A 27,108-nucleotide genomic window follows, 5' to 3' on the forward strand; every position below is an offset into this window, starting at 1 on the left:
CGCGTGGCATGGTTATCCGGCGTTGGGGACAGGCCCCATAATGTATGCTGGTTGTACCTGCATAATGGGAGTTACGTGATATGGCGATTAGCGTAGGTCTCAATGCAGGTTATCCGGCGTTGAGACAGGCCCCATACGTGGCGTTGGTTGTACCGGCGTATGGGGAGAGATGTGATAGTATGGCATGGTCGCACGTGGCGTAGGTTATCCGGCGTGTTGACAGACCCCATACGTGGCGTTGGTTGTACCGGCGGATGGGGAGATTATGTGAAATACAGAGAAATGAAATGAGGTATCGCCTAAGTGTGGAATTAGGTTTTACAAGAGAACTACGTGTGGCTTGATCCCTCAAGGAGGGTACGTAGGCAGCCTAAGGTCATTAGGTGCAGCCGCAGACCAAATATTAGTCATAATTCGTATTCGAATTGTTTGGTAGTTGGTTGAGATTTAATGGAAGGCCGAAGGCCATTTGTGTGAATTGCATGAAATTATATTGTGCATGCTGCCAAGGAGGGTACGTAGGCAGCCTAAGGTCATTAGGTGCAGCCGCAGACCAAATATTAGTCATAATTCGTATTCGAATTGTTTGGTAGTTGGTTGAGATTTAATGGAAGGCCGAAGGCCATTTGTGTGAATTGCATGAAATTATATTGTGCATGCTGCCAGTTGGGGATATTAAATGTGTTTTTATGCAGGTGAAATTTTGGGAAATGTCCAATTTATAGGGGAGACTCTGCCGAAATTTCGGTAGAAAGTCCCGGTCTTTAGTAAGTGGGCCCGGCATAGGGGTGATGTCAGGAATTCTAAAAGGGTTCGTCTCGAATTATGGGGAAAATTCGGGGCGGGTCCTTTCAGTTGGTATCAGAGCTCTAAGTTCAATTTCCTATGGACCCTGCACTTTATGTGCATCCTTAAGTTGTGGGGATCAAAATGGGTTCCATCTCAGAATGGCACCTTTGCGACGTTGAGTCCGCATGGACGAGAGGATAGGGTGTTGATCAACCCGCTTCTAGGGATCCTCCATTGCCTGAGCATGTTGCTAATTTTCGACTGTGTGCCTTGAGCAATGAGTCGAAGATGCTAAGAGCACAACCTTCCTCTAGGACGAGCAACTCCCCGACATTGGATCAAGGGATCCAAGGTCTGCGAGGCGGCGTTAGTATAATCGAAATCACAAGTGTGGAAGAGATCATGACAGCCTTAATTCTCTTTCAGAAAGAGGCTCGTGTGTGGTGGGAATACTGTGGTCAAATCCAAGGAGAAGACCCAAGAGGACTGAGTAATCCTACCTATGGAGATGGAGAGTACTTGGGGGTCTCCTCTCTTGTGAGCACGTCTGAGTAGTGATCTTTCATCAGAATCAGAAATGGATCGTGGTCGAGAGAGATCGATGATGATTACAATTCGGTAAAAATGATCCTTTCTGATTTTCCTTTCAAAGCATCGTGTTGGCAATGCTGCCTATCGATCCTGAAGAAAGAAGGAAAATATCAACAAGTCAAAGAACGCGGATCCTCTTTTAGTAGGACGACTAGAAGAGAATCAAATCACAAATGGAAGCGTCTAGCTTTCCAAGGAAGAGCTGGGGGTCCCGAAGGGTAAATGCGGGCCCAATGCTCATAACCCTTCGAGTGACAGGTAGGAAATTTCGGGGACGAAATTTTTATAAGGAGGGTAGTCTGTAACACCCCGATCCCGAATTTCCCCAAATTTAACCCTTATTTAATTATTTAATTATTTAAGGGTATTTTAGTCATAATTTTAACCGGAGAGAGTTTGGGACCGTGACTTGTATTTTTGGATAGGTCGTGCTGAGACGAGTTCATAGACACGTAGTGGGCTCGAATCGGAGTTGTAACGAGAGAGATATGGTCAAAAGAAACCCAGTGGCACAACCGTAAATATTTTGAAATGGGATTTTTTATAAAAATCTGGTTTTCTCTCTCTCTCTCTCTCTCTCCCGCGATCTCTCTCCCTCTCCCGTCGGCCCTCTCTCTCTCTCTCCTCGTATCTCCGGCCACCGGCCGCGGCTGCGGTCTGGACCGGTGCCAAAAGAACCGGCTCGGCCTCGGCGTCACGACCCAGCCCTCCCCCGACATCGGCCGCCGCTCCAGCCGCCGGAAAATGGCGATTTTCGCCTGGAACTTCGCCGGCTCCGATCTCCCTCCTCCGGCCGCCATTTCTGGCGATCAAGGTATGGAAATTCATCCTCTCTGCCTGTTCTAGCTGATGGTTGGGTAGGATTAGATCGATTCTTAGCGTAACTAATTCGATTTTCGAATTGAAAATCGGCCGAACTTCGGCCGCCATAATCGGCCACTTCCGGCCACTTTTTGGGGGTTGCCCAAGAACAAAAGTGACTCCAAATGGGGTGTTTTACCTAGGGTAGGAGTTTGGAGTCTCTGTTCCAAGATTTTTCGACGGACCGTAATCGCTTTGGACACCCGGTCTGCCCGCGCGTGTGGCGGCGCGTGGGCGAGGGTGGTGGCATGTCTCTGGGCAGTTTTGAGGTCCTCGTGCCGTCACGAGCGGGTAGGATTTCGCGGATCTCAATTCGGACGTCGTTTGACTATCGAACGGATATCGCCTATCGGGCGTTATCCGGGTTCGATAGGTTGGGACCGTTGGATGGTCCCGAAAATAATATATGTTAAACTAGGTATTTCTAGGATCGTGTAGGAATTCACGGATCGTGAATCGGGGCCCCGGATGTCCCTATTTAATATTTTAAAGTTTATATTTTATATTAACCGTTAGATCGTGCGATCGTGAGCGATCCGACCGTCCGATCTGAACCAAACTTGCAGGACGAGAGTCCTATATGTTATAGAACCCATAGGAACTTCCGGATCGGAATTTGGAGGTCGTAGGTCCCGTGGGCCCATTTGACCAGGGTTAGGGTAGTTTGACCCTTGGTTGACCGTGAGTCTTCCGGAGTAATCTCACCTTCCTAAGGGGATTATCTGGTGCTAGACTATTGTTGGGGTTTACGCAATATTAAAATATTTTTATATTTATAGAATTAGAATTATATGTTTGTACAAGGGTACAACAGAGTCTAGAATGCCAGTTGGAGTGCTATATGCACTACTTTAAGTACCTTCCCGGATTTTGGATGTACTACGAGTACCACCAAGTGAAAGTTAGGTCCCACGTGGCGTAGGTTACCCGGCGTTGGGACAGGCCCCATACGTGGCGTTGGTTGTACCGGCGTATGGGGAGATATTGTAGTATTGTGTTGAGGTCGCCCGTGGCGTAGGTTATCCGGCGTGTCGACAGGCCCCATACGTGGCGTTGGTTGTACCGGCGTATGGGGAGATTTATGATATAATGTTGAGGTCCCGCGTGGCGTAGGTTATCCGGCGTTGGGACAGGCCCCATACGTGGCGTTGGTTGTACCGGCGTATGGGGAGTTATGTGATATGGCGTGTAGGTCTCACGTGGCGTAGGTTATCCGGCGTTGAGACAGACCCCATACGTGGCGTTGGTTGTACCGGCGTATGGGGAATATGTGATAGTATGGCATGGTCGCACGTGGCGTAGGTTATCCGGCGTGTTGACAGACCCCATACGTGGCGTTGGTTGTACCGGCGTATGGGGAGATTATGTGAAATACAGAGAAACGAGATGAGGTATCGCTTGAGAGTGGAATTAGGTTTTACAGAAGAACTACGTGTGGCTTGATCCCTCGAGGAGGGTACGTAGGCAGCCTAAGGTTATTAGGTGCAGCCGCAGACTATTTATTAGTCATAATTTGTATTTGAATTGTTTGGTAGTTGGTTGAGAATTATTGGAAGGCCGAAGGCCATTTATATAAATTGCATGAAATTATATTGTGCATGCTGCCAGTTGGTGATATAAATTGTGTTTTTATGCAGGTTGAAATTTTGGGAAATGTCCAGTTTATAGGGGAGACTCTGCCGAAATTTCGGCAGAAAGTCTCGGTCTTTAGTGAAAGGGTCCGGCATCGGGGTGATGTCAGGAATTCCAAAGGATTTGTCTCGAATTATGGGAAAATTCGGGGCGGGTCCTTTCATTTATAGCTGGTGTGCAGTCAATATCAAGTCTGCTATCTCCAGTTGCCATGAGTCCACTGACATGTAAGTGCATGTTTCTGTTTGTTATGTGTCAGTGTTTATTTTTCTAGGTGATGAATTTTTTTTTTTTTTTTCGGAACAACTTCCATTGTAGTTATGATGGCTTGAATTTTTTATTCTTGTATTAGCATGGTTTCTATCTAGCAATGCCCCTTTCAACTGCAAAGGTTTTAGCATCATATGCGCATCCATATGCATGGTAAGCCACCCTTCATGTGTGTATATATATATATATATATATATATATCTCTCTCTCTCTCTCTCTCTCTCTCCCGTGTTCTTTAATGACTAACATGCATGCTAATCTAATCTGGTCATGACCAGATGGTTGCTTTTTGCATTGCTTGCAAGCTTAAACTGGTCGAACGCTCTTCAGAGGATATTGAAACACCACTACTAACTGATAGTTAATTCTATTTCTGCATCCCAAGCTCTGCATTGGTGGGAACTTCATGTAGTGAATCTTCCAAAGGAAAATATTAGAGACACCAAAGAGTTTTCCCCAGTCTCGCATTATCTGAGTCTCATCAAATGATAAAAATTATGTAGAACCCATGTAGGTTCCACTCTATGTGTTGTGTTTAGAAGTTAAGTTAGATAGAACTGCTCTCCACCAAATACTTTGTGTAGTCCTTGGGCGGATATTGTAAATATTTTTTTGTTGTGGGGTATTGTAAATATTTTACATCCTTGAGCAAACTGAGTACGTTTTCCCCCAAAAACATTTGTCCTCTATAATGTCAAATGTCCAAGCGAAGGCCAACGCAATCCTAATCCTAATCCTATCAAATTTAGTTCAACCTGCTCCGTTACCATATTAGAATTTGACCATCCTAGTTAAAATCAATTGGTAATGGTTGGTTTAAGATCATTTAAAGGGAATCTAGTGCAAAACCCAAAACAAACGATCAGCTCTCAAACAAACCCAAAATATTTTCAAAAATATGAAAAAACCCCTTTTTTTTTTTAGCACCAAAGACATGCAAGTCCTAGGGCTCTTTCCTCCACCAACATCAACATGTGAAAAGACCAGATCAACATGTGAAGATTTTGTCTCTATCCAAGACCAACATGTGAAGATTTTCTCTCTGTCAAACAATTGTGATTGCATAACAACAGTGCCATCAATAATGTTTTGTTTGTTTGTACATATTTTTGAGTCAATTTTTTGCATGTGAAGTATGTGTGAAGTGTTATGTCTTTTTCTCTTTCATTTTTGGTTTTCTTAGTAGACTTCTTGTCCAAAATAGGGAAACATTTTTTTTATAATTATGTTATTATCTTGCTAAATTGACAAACAATACTTTGTTTGAGCATTTGGTCATGTTTGATATTTGTCATAATAGTAACTAGATGTCTGTCAGGGAATCTCTAAGTTATGCTCCATAGCCATTTAAGTTGGCATCTTTGTAGTTCCATGTTCTAGGAATGTGTTTGGTTGTTATTTTGGCCTTTAGAAACCTTGACTGAGACAACCATAGAAAAATATGTTATCAGAGGTTTAGTTTAGCACTTTAATGATTAATTATAACTGTATATTATCTTGAGGACAGAAGTCAATCAACACAACTGAAAAACAAACGTTTTATAAGATGTTAAAATTTTGTTAATTATCATAATCACAAGTTAAGAACAATAAACCTTTTACACTTTTGGCCCTTGGTGGACACATATTAGAAAAAAGAAAGGTTACAAGAATTAAAAAGATAGAAAGTTGAATACCAAATAGAAAATTGGAATGAATGAGAAAAACACCCTAGGAAACCAGATGTATACATAGAAGCAAGAATATAATATGTATATGATATATTACGATCAGAATGTAGTCAAATAAAAGCAAAAAGACAAATTAGAAAACAGTTTTACATGAATTGTAAAAATATAGATTTACCTAAAGAATATGGATGTCATAGAAAATATACGCAGAAAAAGCTATAAAAAAAGAGTTATAGAAAATATAGACCTTATAAACAATGGTATAGTTATAAGTAAGAATAAAGTGAGCTTGAAAAATAAGACACATAATTTTTAGGTATGTATATTAAGTCAGGAACTATGCAATTACAAGAACACAACTAAAAAAGTGTTTGAATTTCCAAATAAATTAGAAGATAAAAAACAATTACAAGCATTTTTAGGGTTATTAAATTATGCTAGAAGTTTTATCCATGATTTAGGAAGAAAGATTGCAACATTGCATAGTAAAACCAATAAAATAGGTCAAAAATATTGTAATAGTGAAGATATTAAATTAGTTCAAAATATCAAATAAGACATGACTCAGCTTAAGTCTCTAGCATTACCATTAGATAATAATTACAAAATAGTTGAGAGAGATGCATCATCAATAGGATGAGTATGAATTTTATATCAGAAGAAACATAAAGAAGAACCTAAATCTGAAGAAAAAGTTTGTAGATATGCATTAGGTAAATTTAGTGATATACATGCTAGCCTATCAGCCACTGACTTAGAAATTTTAGGAGTCATTAACTCCCTTGAAGCATTTTCATTGTTTTTACATAATAAAATATTTACTATTAGAACAGATTGTCAGAATATTGTTTCTCATTATAATAAAATTACTACTAATAAAGAAGCAGCCCGAAGATGGGTTAATTTTGTTGATTCTATTACAGGGAATGGATTTAGAATAATATTTGAGAATATTAAAGATATGGACAATACTTTAGTAGACATCGTATCCCATATTATTGATTAAAAAGTATGCAAATTTTGGAGCATTATATTCTTTCAGCAAAAATAATGGTACACCATCACAGGGTGGTATTCCATTAAGCATGAGTATACGTAGTCAAGTAAGACCAATGGTAAATATGTATTATTATAATGAAATTCCAGTACAAGAAGTTAGAAATTCTGATATCGTGAGAAGAGGGCATAAAAACTTATTAGAACTAACTTTTGGAACATTATAATATCAGGACTAATAAGTTAGAAATCCTAATATCACACTCAAGAGGGCATGAAAAACTTAATAAAGCCCTTGAACAAGAGTTGTTAACATATAGTTATGATTATAAAAGAGCAAAACAATAGTTTTTTTTTTTTTTTTTGGTAGGAAAAACTTGAAGAGCAAAAGAAAGAGTATGATACAATAGTGAGAAATTTTAGAATTATTAATTTAAGATGTCAAAATTTAAGCTTGATTTTACAAGAAAAAGAGGCTAATGAGCCCAACTTACTTGAGCTTTATAGAGAATTTTTCCTTGAGCAAAAAACTAAAAATCCATATTTACTTCAAACCCTAGCTAAAGAAAGATATAGATTTTTAACTGAAGATATTAAGAGTCATATGATTATATTAGAATATGAGCAAAATACTTCTCTTTAGTTATACATTCAAGCTTTTCTTTTTAATTTAAAAAATAATCCACAACCTGGAATAACAATTATTACTAAAAGCTACTCTCATTATACTATTTATTTAGCTAGTATTAACATGGTGGAATATAAGGAACTGCATTTAGAGTATAACAAAAAAATATCACAATTACTCCTGCATTTTAGTAGAGTATGGTTATTTAGGTAAACTTATATTGAAAATAGTCATAATTTAGATTCATTTTCCTCAAAATTAAAAGAAGTTATAAGTTTTTTTATCTCTCTTTGGAAGAAAGTAAAATTAGTTTTCACTAGTATACCTCCAAAGTAGTTTACAGATAGTATTTACCCAAATAAAGCACAACATAGTATTATTATTTTTCATAATGAACTGCTTAGTCCAGTAGAATATGTAAATACGAAGATCTCTACTAAGCAAGACATTCAAAAATATAGAGGAGCAACAATAGATGAGCAACAATTGTTCAATGATGATCATCTGAACCTCTTCACCAATCCAACTTTATCAAGATTTATTTAGAGACTACATCTAAGAGACGATATGACACATATGAATTCAGGATAAGCAAAACATGAAAAAAAGTTCTTTATGAAATCTATAACCATATAGCAAAAAAAAATTGAAGCAGAAGACAACAACTCATACTGGAATAGCTTAGGAGAAGAAGAGTTACATAATATAGACAACATGCTGGAAGCATAAGCTCCATGTGAAGCCCTCATGATAGAAGAAGCATCATCAACTTCATTTCATGTGAAGAGATCATCCCAGCAACATAATAGCAAATGCAGCATCAATCCAAAGTTTATCAAAGCAAGAAAATTCAACTTTTTGGCTCTATATGGCTAGCAAGAAACAAGACTTTTTGGCATCATCTGAAAAATAGAGGACGGACTCCTTAGGTAATGTAAAAATGAATAAGGGTATTATTGTCCAAACACTAGAATTTTATCATTCTTTATAAATACTTCCCTCATTTTGGGTTGAATCAAAAGTCCCCCATAATTTAAACTATCAAGCAAGACTTTTAATACCTCGATGTGGGATTCAGACTCTCAACAAAACTCGCTTACAATTATAAATAACCCAAATGATCGAGTAAAGCTCAGTCTCTGTTATTAAAATTAAAAAAAAAAAAAAACAATAACGAGTAGGCCAAAGTAAGAGCAAAACATAGGTTAAGGGGGCACATTGAACTATTTTAACTTTCGAGGGACAATATGAGATTTGATGATAATTTTAGGGAAAGTAAAGCAATTAACCCCTAAAAAAGAAAGATAATTAAGGGAGTGCCAATGTTGTGGCACTAATGAAATTTTTTGACATAATTGACAGTTGAGGGACATGAACTGAAATTTATATATATATATATATATATATTTTAGGAATTATGGATTTGCATTCATAATTCAGCCAAAAAAGTCACTAGCAACAAAGGGCAATTACAATAAGGGAGCGATCTAATATCAAAATTAAGACAATCTAGGGCTACTCCACTAATGATCACACAAGATCGAAGAGACTTTGGCCTGCATTCCAACTAAGAGTGCAAACTCAGAACTACCAAAAATAGATAAAGCTTGAAAACAACAAGCCTTACCAAAACAAATAAAACTCTCACAAATGAGAGGTGGAAAGCTCTCACAAAGAAGTGGTGAAAAGCTCTCACAAAGAAGTGGTGAAAAACTCTCATGAAATGAGGAGTAATGCTATTTAGACACACAACATTGATCACCTTAGCTAACCACCTTATGTGGCAACTGATGTGTCATGCCATATCAATTAATCAATGTTGCCATGTGTATTCTATTTATTTATTATCTTTTCAATAATCCTTAAAAAAAATTTAAAATTTAAAATTTAAATAAAAAACCCCTAGCGTCCCGGGTAAATTGCCTCACGTTTGTTCTCAACTCTTGCTAGCATCTCTAGCATTTCCTTCCTCCATGGTTGCTGCACTATGATAGGAGTATTGCTAGAACGTGGCTGTGACAGGAGTCCCCCCAATTACTCTATTCTCTACTTTGTTTCTCTCATTGCCTCCCTTCCTCCACCAAATTTATCCATCCCCATCATCCACTGTTGTTGGTGAGAGTTAGAGTTTTCTCAATAAAAATGAAATTTGCATCCTTGGGCGATTGGATGGGTTGAAGAATGGAGGGGTTCACTTACCTATTCTTCACCAAAAGCCTGTCTGACAAAGAGTTTGAAGATTGAGGTACATACCCAATTTTTAGTGTAATTTTGTTGTAAAAATTGATGTCCAGGTTCTTAGTTTTTGTTTCTTGAATATGCAATTTGTTGTAAAAATTGATTAGTGTAATTAGTTGGGCCTAGCTAGCATGTAGTTCGTGGGTACTAGGTGGCTATAATGTCAACTGAATGTAATAATATTTGAATTAATTAGATTTCCAACCTAGTTTGTTCGATAGTTTCTATCTACTTAGCTTTTGTAGTTTTCATTTCTTTGTTGTGTATGGGTGTCTCTGTTGTCTTTCTCGGGATGTATTCTGTATGGTTTGTCATTTATCTATGTGAGGCTTTGCGTAGTTTATTTTCAATTAATCTTCAGTATCGTTTCTTGACCCCAAAAAAATTATTGGTTTGTTGTGTTTTCACTTAAAACATAGTTTAGAAATAACTTGTCTTCTAATGGAAACTAGTGAATGAAGCAAAATATGAACTGGGTTATACATTCTATTCTTGGCTAGCACACCTTTCCAAGTTTCTAAGGAATTCTAAATGGTTGAAACATTTAGTTAACGTTTAGTGACTATTTGAATAATTCAATATATGATACACCTTGAATAAATTTTCTTTTGAAACTAAACTAAAACATTAACTGGCATTTTTGTGATACTGATTGTAACCTCCAATATGATCCTAATTTGAGACAGGGTTTGGTTCCTAGCTGGCAGGTTTTTACGTCAATCTTTACTCTTCGCTTATCAAAAATTATTGTGCACAATTACCTCCCAGTGGATGATAGCTTCTTTCATCATTCAAGAAGCGGTATATTTACATTTTGTAATTTGGACGTTGCATAGCTTGGTCAATAATGACAAGAAAATTGAGTGATTTTACAAGTCCAAATTCTGCAACCCCAAGTTTTGTTTTATTTGTTTATCCCTACAATTGCATATAGGTTTCTTTATCTTGATTGTAAATGCACTGATGAATAAGTATATATACTCATACATTTTTGTAAGGAAATTCATTGAATTATATGTTTTGGTTCTTTGGATCAGTATTGGGGTTCCTTTGAATGTGGTTCTTTCTGACCGGATGATAACTGTGGGAGCAAATTTTCCCATGAGAATATTCGCCCAAGATTCCTTCGTCTTCTCCGCTTCTTTTTCTCCTTGCAAAACAGATCGGAGTAAAAGGACCACACCTGGGGGGTGTTGGCCAAAGGCCCTCTGATGCCTAAGTTAGGTTGGGTGTTTCGAGGAAAACTGGGTGGCCGAAGCCGTGTGTGGTGGTCGGAGCCTTGTGTGTGAGAGAGAAAGAATATGGTGGCTAGGGTTTTGGAGAAATGATTTCTGCAGAGTTTCAATATGGATTTAGATGTACCTCAACCCTTGTGTGTGGCCATCTTTTTATAGTGATCTGGGAGGCTAGGGTTTCAAAGGAATAATTCCGTAGATGGAAAGAGAATATTCCTCCCTGATTTGGAATTGATTTGATTAATTAAGGATTTGATTTATTAGGGTAAGTCAAATCCCTAATTGTGGTATGAATCAAATCAATTCCCAATTTAATTAGGTAACTCCTCATTTAATTGGGAATTGTGGTAGGAATCAAATCAATTCTCAATTTAATTAGGTAATCCTCAATTTAATTGGGTAACTCTCAATTAAATTGAGTAACTCCCAATTAGGTTGAGTGATTCCCAATTAGGTCAAATAATCCTTAAATGGAAGGAATTATTTGACCTAGGGTTTTGATTTAATTAGGTTCTCACAAATGCCTCCCAGCTTCTGCATGACATGTGGTGGCATGAAGGAGGTGTGGATTAATTGTTGGGCTGTCCAGCTGCAACTGGGCTTCTTTTTGTGACTTGGTCTCCTGAATAGAGGAGGCTTTTGACTTGCCAATTGGTCTTTGACTTAGGCAGTCCAGCTGTAACTGGCTGAAGCTATAACTGTGCTGGAGGTTAGTAGGCCTACTGCTGGAGCCGGTGGCAGTTCAGGCTGGCTTAATTGCGGTTGGTCCAAACTAGGAGCAGTCTGAGCCAAGGCGATCGTGTGTGGCTTACAGACGTGTTGAAAGTCAGCAGCAGATGGGAAGAGGAGGTTGGCAACGGTCCGCTGCTCCTCTCACCTACTGTGATGGTAAGTCGCATCTTTTTGATCTACTACAGTAACCATGAAATTCTTTGCTGTGTGTTTGACTGACTTTTGTCTCCTGCTTGTAAAAAATGACATCCACAAGAAGCTCGATCTCGGCCCGGACATGACCAATGTTTATCAAGCTTTGAACATCTTTGCCAGGTTCTGTGGATTGCTCTGGTTGCTGAGTGAACATCGAAAGGACATTGGTGGTCTGCCCCAGCTAAAGATATTGAAAGATGGGAGCTGCATGTTTCAAACCTAGATGATCTACAAGCTGGGAAGGAGAAGTCCTCGACGAAGCTTTCTCATTCTGCCACGAGCAGGTCTTCCTCGAAGGGGTCTCGTCTGCTGAGAATGTCCTTATGGGAGTTGCTTCTTCTTTATCTACCAGGATCAAGCGTCTCATCAGCGCGAACAGCAAGAAGGTCAATGGCATGTACGAGGTCCGGGATATTCTGCTCAGGTCTCCACTCGAATTGCCCAAAACCCATGATCTACCCTGTAAGGAGGCTATTGAGAAGCATGGTTTGGGTAGCCTGTGCCGATTCTAGGATCACACTGAGAGGACTGTACATATGTCCAGCACTCATGACTCGTCTGCAAAGCCACGAACAGTCAAGCGCGGAGCTAACTCAACATTGCAAGTTGCGTCCAAGAGAACTAAATAGTCGTCTGCTAGTGCAAAGAGTCATTTAGTTGCGCGAACTACCAATTCACAAGTTGGTGATAGCTTTGCTGGTTAAGTCTAACACTCATGTTGAAGCCGCAGTGGCATCCAAGCATGAAATTGCTGCTAATGCTTACAAGTTAGGATACTTGGATTGTAAGAGCAGTGCTGCCCTCTCGAAGATGATGATGGTGAGCAGTTCCGTCTTGACCTACCCCCTGCTTAAAGTGAGCAGATCAATGTTGTGGATGTAGAAGCAGTTGGAGAGCATAGAGGAGATGAAGCTGCAATGGAGGAAGACAAATCCCAAGATGGGTCAGTTGATGAGGCTAAGGCAGATGCAAAGGAGCAGGCAGATGAGGCATTTGAGCAAGTGGTACTATTTAAGTAGAGTGAGGCTGTTGCCCGCGCAGTTGAGGATTTAATCGGCTAAGGGTCACTTGCTGAAGTCCGCTAGTAGATGTAGTTCATTTTTGCTATTTTTGAACTTTGTAATTTTCTTTCAATAAGTGGTCTTTGGTTGACTACCTTATTTCTTGTTGAACTTGGCTGGCTAGCCGCTTTGTTATGGAATTTTCAGTTGTCTTTCAAACTTCAATTCTCATTGTATCTTGTAAGTGTATATCTGGAGGCATAGCATTTGAAAGAGACTCCATTGAGTTTGTACTTGTGAAGTAGCTTGCCTTCAATGGAGGTAAGGCTTGTCACCTGTGTGCATATGTCGGGGACATAACGCTTGAAAAGACTCCATGTTGGGGGCATAATTCTCGAAAAAGGCTCCATTTAGTTTGTATTCGAGGAGTAGCTTGCCTGTAATGGAGATAAGGCTTGTCGTCTGCGAGCGTATGTCGTGGACATAATGCTCAAAAAAGGCTCCATTGAGTTTGTACTCAAGAAGTAGCTTGTTTGTAATGGAGATAAGACTTGTCGCTTGTGTGCGTATGTCAGGGCCTTGAAAAGACTCCATGAAGTTTGTACTCGAGAAGTAGCTTGACTTCAGTAGAGGTGAGGTTTATCGCCTATGAGCGTATGTCGGGGACATAATGCTTGAAAAAGGCTTCATTGAGTTTCTACTCGAGGAGTAGCTTGTTTGCAATAGAGATAAGACTTATTGCCTGTATGTGTATGTTTGTGGGTCATAATGCTCAAAAAAATACTTATTGAAAAGCTTGCTCTTGTATTGATGTTGGTGTGAATACATCGCTTTATTGAATAAAGGAAACTAACAACATAGGTAACATCAAAAGCAGTTTGTCTTCAATAGAAGTACGGGAGGCTCGTCGCTTGCTAGGAGCCGAGCTGGTAAGTGAAGAGTTTCATAGATAGTATTTCTGATAGGCATTCCATTGTCTCGGAATTTCTTTCCCTTCTAGAGTGTCGAGGGTGTAACTTCCTCTGCCCCCAGATTGGCTGATCACTAAGGGCCTTCCTAGTTTGGCTTCATCTTTTTCAACCTTTGCATCGGTTATGTGACGAAAGTTTTTCTGAGCACAAGGTCTCTAGGCCGAAACTGTCTAATCTTGGCCTTCTTATTATAGTAGGACGTCAATTACTGCTGGGAGGCTGTAACTCGAACAATGGACTTGTCTCGTTCTTCTTCGAGCAGATCAAGGTTAACTTTCATCTGCTCGCAGTTTTGGTCAAGATTGCCCACTTTAATGCTCATGGAAGGGAGTGTGACATGTGGGGGAATGACTGCTTCTGTCCCATAGGCCAGGAAAAATGGTGTCACTCCAGTCGATCTTCTTTTGGTTGGGCGATAAACCCATAGGACTCCTGACAGCTCGTCGACCCATTTTCCTTCTGCATCTTCCAGTATTTTCTTTAGGTAGTCCAGCACGATCTTATTGGATGCCTTTGCTTGGCCATTGCCTTGTAGATATCTGGGAGTTCACATGTGCTATTTGATGCCATACTTTGCAAGGAATGCGGTGATCTGCCTACCCACGAACTGTGTTCCACTGTCGGTGACTATCGATTACGGGCAACTGAATCTGCAGATGAGGTTCTATTAGATGAACTGCTCGACATCAGCTTCCTTGGTAAAGGATAAAGCTTCGGCCTCGATCTATTTGGTGAAGTAATCAGTGGCGACGATCATCATCTCTTTCTTGGCAGGTGCCGTTGACATAGGTCCCACCAAGTCAATGGCCCATTGCATGAATGGCCATGGATTGTTCTGCGGGTGGTATTCCTCAACTGGCAGGTCAGGGATCGGCTTATAGCATTGGCATGGCTCACATATTCGGGCATACTCTGTGGAGTCTTGTCGTATGGTAGGCCATAAATAGCTTATGTTGAGAGCCTTCTGGGCAATCGATCTGCCCCCAGCGTGATTTCCACATTCGCCGTCGTGTATTTTACAGAGAACCTCGAGCGTTTGCGGTTACTTGATGTAAGTGAGATGAGGCCCGGAGTATGATCTGTGGATAAGCGTGTCGCCTTTCATGTACTATCTTGCAGCCTTCTGCTTGATTTTTCTGGTCTCGGACTTGTCTTCTAGCAAGTTTTCGTTCACTAAGTAGTCAATGATGGGGTCTTGCCCACTAGAATCCTCATCGATCTGCATAAGGTCCGGCTGCTGTGCCTCTTCTATGCTAGGTTGGTCAAGGTGCTCGACTGGGATGGAGCGTCTGAACTGGGTATCTAGAGCTAATCCTAAGCTTGCCAGTGCATCTGCGTGCACGTTCTCTGCTCGGGGCACCTGCTGGATGGTGAAGGTGGGAAATGCCTTCAACAGCTCTTGGACTTTGTCAAGGTACAAGATCATTCTTGGGTGCTTCACCATGTATTCTCTTGAGGCTTGACTTGTGATTAGTTGGGAATCTGAGTAGATGACAAGCTTCTTGATTGATAGCTCCTTTGCCAAGTGCAAGCCAGCAAGCAGAGCCTCGTACTCTGCCTCGTTATTTGAAGCAAGGAAGCCAAGCGTGATAGCTTGCTCTAACAGGGTTCCATCCGAGGCGACGATGACGATGCCTGCTCCAGCTCTTTTCTGGTTCGACACTCCATCTACGCGTAACTACCATATGTCTCTAGGTTGTTCAGATTCAGCGGAGGTCTTGTCTGCTCTAGAACTGTCCTTCTTTTTGCTGACCAGCTTCTCTTCTTCGGTCGATGGTGTGAATTCTACAACAAAGTCTGCTAAGGCCTGGGCTTTTATTGCAGTCTTTAGCCAGTAGAGGAGGTTGTATTGGCTTAGGTCTATAGCCCACTTCATGAGTCGCTGAAAAGCATCAGGGGTGTGGAGGATTGATCTCAAAGGAAACTCGATCATGAAAATGACTCGGTGAGCAAGGTAATAGGGTCGCAACTTTCTCGCGGAAACTACAAAGGCCAAAATGATAGCTAAGCTAACGACCAAGTTGGACATCGCCAGGTACATGAACAAGTCTTCACTAGGAACTAGCTTTGAGAGCAGAGGAGGTGAAGTGAGGTGAGTCTTTAGATTCTGAAAAGCTACTTCGCACTCCTCGTCCCATTTGTCTTTTTGTTCCTTCTTCAAAGCTTTGAGGAATAGTCTGTACTTGTTCGTAGATTTTGAGAGGAATCGGTTGAGGCCGTTGCTATGCCCGTCAGGCTTTGTATTTTCTTCACTGTGGAAGGTGTCATCATCTCTAGAATAGCTTTGATTTGGCGCGGGTGAGCCTCGATGCCTCATTGTGTGACTAACTACATTAGGAATCGGCCGAACTATACACCAAACGTGCATTTACTTGGATTCCGCTTCATGCGATACTGGCAGAGCAGGCTGAATGCCTCGGCGAGATTTTTGAGGTGGGCTGCCTGCTTGGGGGCTTTGACCAGCATATCATCCGCGTAAACTTTTATGGTTCTGTCTCTACTCCTTGAAAATTTTATTCACGAGCCTTTGGTAGGTTGCTCCGGCGTTCTTTAGCCTAAAGGGCATGATTTTGTAGCAATAGTTCCCTCTCTCGATGATGAAAGAGGTTTTCACCTTATCATCATCGTACATCATAATTTGATTATAGCTGGAATAGGTATCCATGAAGTTGAGTAGCTGATCACCGAAAGTTGAATCCACGAGCTGGTGGATTCTCGGCAATGGGAAGTTATCTTTAGGGCATGCTTTGTTAAGGTCGATGTAATCGACGCACACTCTCCATTTGCCCTTTTCTTATTTCGTCACCAGAACAACATTGACCAGCCATTCCGAGTAGGAAACTTCAGCAGTGAAACCAGCTTAGGAGCGAAGTTGCATCTCTTCTGCACCACGGGCTTGTTGGCAGGGTTGACAAGGAGCCGGTGACAGATGATTTTGGGTCGATGCTGGGCATGTCAGATGGCGGCCATGTGAACATATCTTTGTTGTTATGGAGGAAGATGGTCAGCTCGACCTTTTCGTCTGAGCTTAGGAATGAACCGATCGACGCTTTTTTGTTTGGCAAATTAGGATCGAGGGGTACTAACTCAAAGTCATCCTCAGGCTTCCAACCATTTTCAGGGGAGTCTTCCGGGCCCCTCGCCTTGATCCTGGCTCCTTAATTGCTATTGGGAGGTAGCAAATTCATTCCTGTTCAGGCTTGCTTGTCTGCTAGGAGCACTTCCCATCTCGTTGGCAGCTTGCATTACCAGTGTGAACTGCAACTACTTGCTCTTCTTAAGCTCTTGGGCTGTGCATCTCCTTATCGTGGCTTGGTCACTATTGATCTGCTCGATCCCACCTCCAGGGATAGGGTAGTGGATCTTTTGGTGTAGAGCATATGTGATGTCCTTGATTTTGCTGATCCATGGTTGGCCTAAGATTTCATTAAAGGGAAAGACCTCGTCGATGACCATGAAGGTTTATGAGCAAACCACTGGAGGCGAGTGGACGTTAAGGTCGATCGTTCCAACAATAATTGACGTGGCCCCATTGAAGCCGGTGACCCATCTGGCAAGTTTGCTAACCTTGGGCTCCAATCCCATCTGTTGGATAACAGAAGTTGCAGTATGTTAGCTGCAGTGCCCTCATCTACATGAATTCGCTCGATCACAGCTTGTTTAATTTAGATGCAGATGACTATGGCATCATTATGAAGCATATCAAGCCTGATCAAGTCATTCTTCTGGAAACCGATGATGGGTGTATCCACATGACTGGTACTCCCGTTGTAACTTGGGAGACATAAGTCGCCTATGCGATCTTTCTCTTGCGCTTCTTGGTGGTCAGCTCGGACTCCTGGGAGTCAGCATAATTGTGTTGATTCGAATGACCTTTTGAGGAGGTTCCTTAGCAGCTGCATCACCATCCTCGATCTACTGGATAGCCTTCTTTGTGACGAATTCCGTGTAATGGTCATCTCTGACAAGCTCCTCAAGGTGTTTTTTCCAAGCGTTGTAGTTGTTTGTGTAATGATCATGCTCCCCGCAGAATGTGCAGTATTTGCAGGTGTCCTTCTTAGAGAGGTTTCCTCTCATGGGTGAGGGTCTTCTAACCCATGACTTGTCCTTCACTTATGCCAGGAGTTGGTGGATCAGGATAGCAAACTCGGTGAAGGTCCCTGTTTCTAAGCCTCCCTCTTAGGGCCGTGATCTGCGCTTGTCCAGGGCTTTTTGCTCGATCTTGTTGCTCTTTTAGCTTGCTTGCTTTGTCGGGTGATCAACTTTCTTGCTGGCTTTCTTTGCGTTGATACGATCATTGTCTCAAAGTGCGTAGCGCTCTACCGTCGCGAAGACTTTCGGTTGGCAAGCCCTTCTTGAAAGCTGAGGATGCAACTTGGTCGTTGCATCCTATGATGCTAGCCTTCTCGACCTTAAACCATCTCAGGAGTCTCGAAGAGACTCGTCTGGCTTCTTGTGCAAGTTGAATATGTGATCCGCATGCTTTCTGACCATTTTGTAGGAGGTGTACTCCTTTTTGAAGATGAGGGCTAACTCCTTGAAGTTGCCTATCGACGCGGACTGTAGAGTGTGGAACTAGTCTTGAGCTGCTTCTCGCAGAGTCATCTCGAACACTTTGCACATCAGAGCATCGTCTGCCTTGTACAGGATCATGGTGCTCTTGAAGTGCCTCAAGTGGCTCTCAGGGTCAGAGTCCCTCTTGAATGGAGTGATGGATGGCGTTGTGAACTGCTTCGGTGGCGGAGCTCATTCCACCTCGTCGGTAAAGGACGAGTAGTCGACTTGATCAATTTCCTTGCCCAGGGCCTCCTTAGTGCTTCCTTTAAGTTGGAGACATTAGAGTTGGTCATTTACTAGCTTCTCAACATCTTCTGCTCGCAGGGCTGGAGGCTCAGGCCGACGTCTTCAGTACCTCGAGCACGGCTGGCTAACTTCTTCCTCAGTTCCCAAGGGTCGATCCCCTTGGTTGGCTTGCCCGTGAGGCAGATTAGGAGATTAAGCTTGTGAAGATTCCTCTATAACTTGTCGCCGCGTGGTGGTTCTTGGGCGAGCTGGTGGGCGTCGATCGACATCTTCTACTAGCTAGAAAGGTCGTTCGGGTTAACATCTTCAATGCCTCGAGCGCTACTGACTGACTTCTTCCTTAGCTCCCAAGGGTTGATCCCCTTGGTTGCCCTGCCCGTGGGGTAGATGAGAAGGTTGAGCTTGTGAGGATTCCTCTATAGCTTGTCGCAGCGTGTTGGTCCTCGAGTGGGCTGGTAGGCGTCGACCATGGCGCTCGTCACGCGATTGCTCACGAGCTTGAGCTACTTATGAGCCCAAGCGAGCGTGGACGTTGGACTGTGGGCCCAGCCTTTCAAGCACATTAGTCGTTGGACCTAACCTCGAATGGCTCAGAGTACGGCTCGCAGTTGTTTGCGTCTCATCTGCACGATCTCGTTCTCTCCCCAGCTCATTTGCCCCTGTCTGACCAGCCTTGGACCTTTTGAACTGCTCGCTGGCTTGCTCGTGCACCCTCATGTCCTCGTCACGGGGTCCAAGGTTAAGGCCTTGATTCAAGTTGATGATCTACCTGAGTAGCTGGGCTATTAGGTCGTTTTGATCGTTGACCCTCTGTGTAAGTTGATCAACCCGTGAATTAAGGTTCACCTAACTGCGCGGGTCAATTAGAGTGGTTGCATCGGGCCCAACGGCATATGAGTTAGGGCTCCATTAGATGCGTACACATGTACATACATCAAGTGTGATTACAGATGAGGGAGAGAATGTATATGCTTCAAGACTGGGACGGCGTCGAAGTAGCCATTGGGCTGTGCAGTAGTTCTGGCAGTTGAGTGGTGTGGCTGCTACTATGCTCTAATGGCAGGATAGTGAAGCAGAGCAGCTACGGCAGGATGGCACGACATAGTAGCTCCGGCAATCGGCACGTACTGCTGCAAGGTTGTGGAGGTCACGAGGTGGCGACTGTTCTGCCATTCCAGCAGCTGAGGGTGGCTCCAAAGCACTCGGAGACGATTGCAAGGTGGTGGCAGCCGCGATTCCATGCAGTTTCATTGAGGTTTCCACCAGGAAACCATGAGACGAGCCCGCCTTGGTGGCTTTACTCTTCGTATGTCTCATGTCAACCATCGTTGTTTGAAAAAAAGTGTTGAAAATAAATTTAGAGCACGCTTTGAGTATTATTTCGCACTCTCAATGAAAGTACCAATTTGTGGGAGCAAGACTAGATCTGCTCCAAGATTGGGACGGCGTTGAAGTAGCCGTTGGGCTGTGCAGCATTTTTGGCAGCTGAGTGGTGTGGCTACTGTTGTGCTCCGACGGCAGGATAGTGAGGCAGTGCAGCTCCGGCAATAGGCGCTGGCGGCTGCAAGGTTGTGGAGGTTACAAGGTCATGTGGCGGCTATTCTGCAATTCCAGCAACTGAGGGTTGCTGCAAAGCACTAGGAGCCCGCTGCAAGGTGGTGGCAGGCACGATTCCGTGCATTTTCATTGGGGTTTCCACCACGAAACCATGAGAAGGACCCGCCTTGGTGGAGTTACTCTTCGTACCTCTCGTGTCAACCATGGTTGTTTGAAAAAAAGTGTTGAAAATGGATTTGCAGCACGCTTTGAGTATTATTTCGCGCTGTCAATGAAAGCACCAATTTGTGGGAGCAAATTTTCCCAAGAATATTCACCCAAGATTCCTTCATCTTCTCTGCTTATCTTTCTCCCTACAAAACAAGGCGGAGTAAAAGGACCACACCTGAGGGGTGTTGGCCAAAGGCCCTCCGATGCTGAAGTTAGGTTGGGTGTTTCAAGGAAAATTAGGTGGCGGAAGCCGTGTGTGGTGGCCGGAGCCTTGTGTGAGAAAGAAAGAATATGGTGGCTAGGGTTTTGGATAAATGATTTCTGCAGAGTTTCAGTAATAGTTTAGATGTACCTCAACCCTTGTGTGTGACCATCTTTTTATAGTGGTCTCGGAGGCTAGGGTTTCAGAGGAATAATTCCGTAGATGGAGAGGGATTATTCCTCATCGATTTGGAATTGATTTGATTAATTAGAGATTTGATTTATAAGGGTAAGTCAAATCCCTAATTGTCGTATGAATCAAATCAATTCCCAATTTAATTAGGTAACTCCTCATTTAATTGGGAATTGTGGTAGGAATCAAATCAATTCTCAATTTAATTAGGTAATCCTCAATTTAATTAGGTAACTCCCAATTAAATTGAGTAACTCCCAATTAGGTTGAGTGATTCCCAATTAGGTTAAATAATCCCTAAATGGAAGGAAGTATTTGACCTAGGGTTTTGATTTAATTCGGTTCCCACAATAACCATCCTACTCTTAGGCAACAATGGAGGGAGGCCCAAGTAACTCTTAACAGAAATGTTGGAAGTAATTAGACAACACTGATACTGGAAGAATAACTATAGAAATTAATAATGGTATTTCCAATCCACGAATGGACATAATTAACAGTACCATGTAGATTAAATTGCTCCGACAGTGATATAAATGAATTAAAAGGAAAAAGAAAAAAAAAACTAATTTTGTGGTTGAGTACAAGATGAACTCCATTACTTCTGGACACCGAAATCAGGCTTGAGCACTTCCTTATTTCACATGTTCCTTATTTCACATGTTCATAAACAATAAGGTGTCATGTGCTTTCTATCATATACTTTCCATTCAAGTGATGTGGACGATCTCCTTGAGCAAACCCCACGAACAAAGCCATATTATCCTACACAAAAAATAAACAAATCTAGTAACCAAATAATTTCAAATACATCATTAATTTAAAAATCAAACGATTAAAATACAAAAGTAATAGAACAACATCGGATGAATCTGTTCACAACTCACATTTCGAATGAGAAATGTAGTGTATTGATTATCATCCATACCAACATGACTATCTCGTGCATTTTAAGAATCCTGAAGTACAAAAAAACCAAGTATCTTATTTAAAAAATACATATGTATCAAAACTAAGATAAAGAATGAGAATCACAACTAAATATACTCACAGTAAAAATAATACTCTCTTGTGTTCCAACTATATCACTACTAATTTTGTCAGTGGGTGGAACATCACTTTCTACCATATGGAATGTAGCATTCCTAACCCAATTCAATCCATTTAATCCAATTTATTTCTTTTGTGAAATTATAATTTTGCCCTTAGGATAGGGTCACGTTAGTCACTTTTCGATCCATAAGGATTTTTGGGATTTGAGTGGCACTATTGTGTAGAGTTCGTACACACGTAGTGGACTCAAATTGGAGTTTTAACGAAGAAGTTGTGGTGAACGGAAGTGCAGCGGCACAACTGTTAATTTTTCAAAGTTGGATTTTAAAAACTAACCAACTCTCTCTCTCTCTCTCTCTCTCTCTCTCTCTCTCTCTCTCCGTTGTGACACGCCAGATTTCAAACCGCATTTCAGGCCTCATCTAGCCACAGTTTCCGACGAAACCACCTCCAAAATTCTCCTCTCCTCCTCCACTACACAGCCCACCAATTTCTAGGATTGATTTTGTGCCGTGTAGCACTAGAATGAGAGGAAAATTCATAATTTTTTCGACACCGGCCACGGCGTTTCAAGCAACCAAAACTGTTGAGTGAGGTATGATTTTTCAACCTCTCAGTGTGTTCTTAACGTTTTGATAGTTGGTTTGGATCGATTTGAAGCCATGAGTGTTCGATTAGAAACCTAAGTTCTGTCCGACTTTGGTAGCATTTTTCGGCCACTTCCTGGACAAATTGGAGGTCGACCCAGTTTTATAAGTTGCTCCCCGAGTTGTCCTGATCACGTACATATAGGTATTGTTGGGTGATTTGAGAAATTTCCGTCATCAGAAATTTCTCAAGCCACCCAAGCGTTGTCGGCTTGTGTGGCATTGTGTTGAGCATGGTGTGGTGGCCCAATTATGTTCTGATTTAATCCCCATGTTGTCTTAAGTGCGACGGTATACTCGGATTCAAATTTGGTTATCGTATGACAGTCGAACGGGTTTATGCTTATTAGGTGATATCCAGGTTTGATATGTTCGAACCGTTGGATCGGTTCCAATTCCAAGCATGTGGTTCTTTGTACCTCTAGGATCGTGTGAGAACTCACGGATCGAAAATTTGAGTCCCGGATACTCTGAGTCAATGATTCTAAGGTTAGATAAACCGATGACTGTCCGATTGAGAGCAATCCGATCGCTCGATAGAGACCAGACTTTCAGGACGTGTTCAGTAGACCTTGTTGGACCTCTAGGAACTTTCGGATTTGAGATAAGAGGTCCTGGGCCCCGTAGGCCCAGTTGACCAAAAATGAAAAATTTGACCAAAACATTGGTAAAGTTTGTTTTCCAGGGTAGACTTTGCTGAAATTTCGGTAGAAATCTCAGCCCTCTTTTCCTTTGTTTTAGAGGAAGAGGATGTTTGTAATTAGTAAGTGGGCTCGACATTGGTTGGATGTCAAAAAAACCATAGAATTCGTTATCAATTTCCAAGAATTTGGGGCTGGTCACCTGTATCACACTCCAGATTGGCTCCGTCGTAGCATGATATTGTCCCCTTTGGGCCTCCCCAATGCCCTCAGTGCTCGTTTGGTATGTCGGACTGTACTGGTTAATATCTATTGATAGTATTAATATGTTCATGAGAGTACTGACTATTTATCCAATGGCGTTTGGTACTGTTTCGGATAAATAGTTTGACTAAGTTATATTGTGTTTGGTGCTGTTCTTAATAACATCGGATAAGACTATTTTTTTACAAAATATTATTTGATAATTTAAGTGAAAATATAGACAAATAATTTGCACATATATAATTAAGAGAAAAAAATGAATACATTGAAGCCCAACAAAAGCAGGCAAGAAGAGAATCAACAACTAGCAGTAGCAACATGGAAATAACCAGAAAACAAACCAACAAAAACCAAAAGTAGGGAAAAAAAAAATATAGCAAGAAAAACATAGCTGCATGTATTGTTCTAATGGCTGACTCGGGATGATAATTTGATTATTGAGTTGGATATCCAGAGAAGATGAAATACATAAAGAAAAAAACGCAAGAAAAACCCAGCAGCATGTATTAAGTTGGATACACAGCCGTATGATGATTATTTGATTATTTGATTATTGAGTGGGAAACACAGCCGCATGTATTGTTCCACTACAACAAGGAAAAAAATGTCAAAAAGGAAAAACTCATAACCTAATTTCCACAAAAAATTAATAAAAGAGGAAATATATAAAGAAATAGAAGATGAAGAAAGAAGTGAGAGAGAGATATATATATATATATATATTATATATATGTATGGATACTTAGAGAATAGTGGAGAGAATAACCTTGGAGACGATAGCAAATAAGAACTCATCGACACACTCACACCACACGGCAGAGTGGCTCTGATACCATTATATCACACCCCGAATCGGCTCCACCGTAGCACGATATTGTCTGCTTTGGGCCCCCCTAATCCCCTCACAGTTTTGTTTCCGGGAACTCACGAGTAACTTCCTAGTGGGTCACCCTTCCTGGGATTGCTTCAGCCCAAACTCGCATAACTACGGAGTTCCTAGACTCCGAAGCCAATGAGCTCATGAAAGGCCTCCTGCTAGATGGAGGTGGGCATGTACATATAAGGCACATCACTCCCTCTCCGTTCGTTAATGTGGGATGTTACATCCTGTCATGGAACTCTTGAAAAATATACAAATACAACACATGTACACCATGAATATTTTACTCACATAATATAACAAAATAAGTAATAGCTATTTTATTTGCATACCTTCATTCCTTTTCTTTTATTAGTATGTTTTTCTTGAGATATGCTCTTCTTTTCTCCTTGTTTTCTCTTTCTAACACTTTGTTCCATTTTAGATTGCTTCCTTTTAAATAGTGGTCGACCTTTGCTTCTGACTGCTAACAGGTTTGAATTTGAAATTTCATTAACACAATTGTCAAAACTCCTACCAGTTGGTGACTTGGGAGTTGGTTGACTACTCCCACAAACGTTGTCATGGTTAGACAATTGCTCCTTTAGTTTTTGCATCCAAGCCATCACAATCACACACTTTTCTTCAGAATCAGTTGCCAACTCCTTAATCTCATCAAAGGTCTTCTGCATCTTATCACATTGATGTGCTTCAAGTGTGGCATTTGACTCATTATAGCTCATTTTAATCTTTGTGTGACGTCTTATCACATCTTTCCTCCATATTCACAAGATGTATTTATCTAGAATTAAATCCATCTTATGCTTAATCAAGACATAAATGGCATGTCTGCATAATATTCCTCTAAACTCAAACTTGGAACAATTGCACTTAACTTCGCTGTCAAATTCATGGAATATATATGTAAAGTTTACTCTCTTTTTTCCCCACAAGTATCACATCTTTAGATATTTGATACTTTAAAAATGCACCATCTTCCTTGATATCAACTACCTCACAATACATTTTACCTGTTAATTCATCTTGGAATTGCTTGAATTTTGCAATAGTGTAAACATCTTGAGCTTGTTTCTCCATAAAGTAATGGGTGCTACATCGGATATCTGCATAGGAAGACTTATAATATGCTTGGTTCTCTTGTTCTACCTTAGTCGTTAATGCATTTTCATATTATTCTGCTAATTGCTTCAAGGTAGTCTTAGAATTTATGTGGTCATCAAAAAAGGCATTCATACTCTCACTTCGTTGTGTGGTAAACATGCCCGCCCAAAAACTTCCTTTCACAAAGCTAGTCACCCAACGACGTCTTTCATCATATGTGCCTCGTAACCAATCATTACTCTATAACTCATACTTCTCAATCATCTTTTTCAACGATCTTCAAACTCAATATTGGTCAATGAATCATACACAATGTTCTCTAAGGCAAATTTAATAGATTCATAGTGTTTATAACTCTCTTAAGCTTTTCATGAAGCTTCTTCATTATATGCCATAAGCACCAACGATGCCTAGTGTTAGGAAAGACAATCTCAATAGCATTTTTCATGGCCCTGTCTTGATCAGTAATTATCCCACATGGAGCATGCCTAGAAATGCATGCCAGCCACACTTTAAATAGCCAAACAAATGTCACAATATCTTCACTTGAAATTAGTCCACATCCAAGCAAAATTGAATGCCCGTGATGATTGACACCTACCAATGGAGCAAATGTCATGTCATACTTATTCGTCAAGTAGGTCATGTCAAATGTAATAGCATCACTAAATTCCTCATATACTTCTCTACTCCTGGAATTTGCCCAAAACACATTATGTAACCGACCACTTTCATCTAGATCAATTGTATAAAAGAAATTTGCATTTTGAGCTTGCATCTTCAAGAAATACTTTTGAATTGCAGTTGCATCTCCTTCCCGAAGCTGTAATCTTTTAACTTCGTTAATGTAATTTCTACAATCCTTTTCCATGAATGACATATTCTCATGCCCTCCGGCTTCAACTACCATTGAATTATAATTCTTATTTACTCTTATTCCAGTTCTATCATTCACTTCAATCTTCCTTTTCATATACGAACTTATTGCATGATTCATTCGAAAATATTGAGCATTGTCTGGATTCAATCCATGATTATGATCGAGTTTGACTGAGTTCACTTTCCACCTTCCATATAAGCATATACATGCCCTAAGTTGAGCCTTGCAATTGCATTTTATGCTTGGATATAGCTTTAGGACATTGCCTACAGTACTTTGTGGGATCCCTGATCGAGAACATGATAAAGTCACATATTTCAACTCCCCACAATCTCCTTTCTTCGATGATCTCTTCTTCATTGGGAAACCTACTCGATTTGCATTTTTTTTAAATAATAATTAAGCACCTCATTAGCTGTTTTAAAATTCATATTTACCTTAGGTTCTTGTGTTGTTTCTTTTGGGCTCGTTGTATTCTCCAGTCCAATCTCACCAATCTCAACCTTATCATTTTCTTCACTCATCACCAAATTTGAATGGCTTCTTGAAGATTCTTCCATCCTAAATAATTCCAAATATTAATATAAACTTCCTGTAATACATTGTTTACCCGTTTTATAGTTGTTATTGTGATGGTTAGTTCCCTATTGTCTCGAAAACCATTGACTGGTCAACAAGTAAACTTTCTTTTGTGTACGAGCATGCCGCTGCTAGCAATGAAAATCCTAGCAGACTTCTTAAAAATAGATAACTTGCGTCCCAAGTTACTGATTTCTAAACAAGCGATTGTGAATTTGGGTGAGGAATATCTCCCAAGTAAGTTCTTTTATTGCCTCAGACTGGTGATGACTTCACAATTTTTCGCAGTA

The 27,108-nt window shown here is 41.0% G+C and overlaps 1 long non-coding RNA gene and 1 pseudogene across 1 annotated transcript; one reads left to right on the top strand and one right to left on the bottom strand.

Annotated features, from left to right (window-relative positions):
- Window positions 1-4,031: 4,031 nt before the first annotated feature.
- LOC117613060 lies at window positions 4,032-4,832 on the top strand. Its single transcript, XR_004583655.1, has 3 exons — window positions 4,032-4,100; window positions 4,226-4,296; window positions 4,422-4,832. It is a non-coding gene; the product is annotated as an uncharacterized LOC117613060 (long non-coding RNA).
- Window positions 4,833-25,146: 20,314 nt separating this feature from the next.
- Window positions 25,147-26,599, bottom strand: LOC117613059 (annotated as a pseudogene).
- Between the last annotated feature and the right edge of the window lie 509 nt (window positions 26,600-27,108).

Source organism: Prunus dulcis, unplaced genomic scaffold (assembly GCF_902201215.1).
Source record: "Prunus dulcis unplaced genomic scaffold, ALMONDv2, whole genome shotgun sequence".
Taxonomy (NCBI): Eukaryota; Viridiplantae; Streptophyta; class Magnoliopsida; order Rosales; family Rosaceae; genus Prunus; species Prunus dulcis.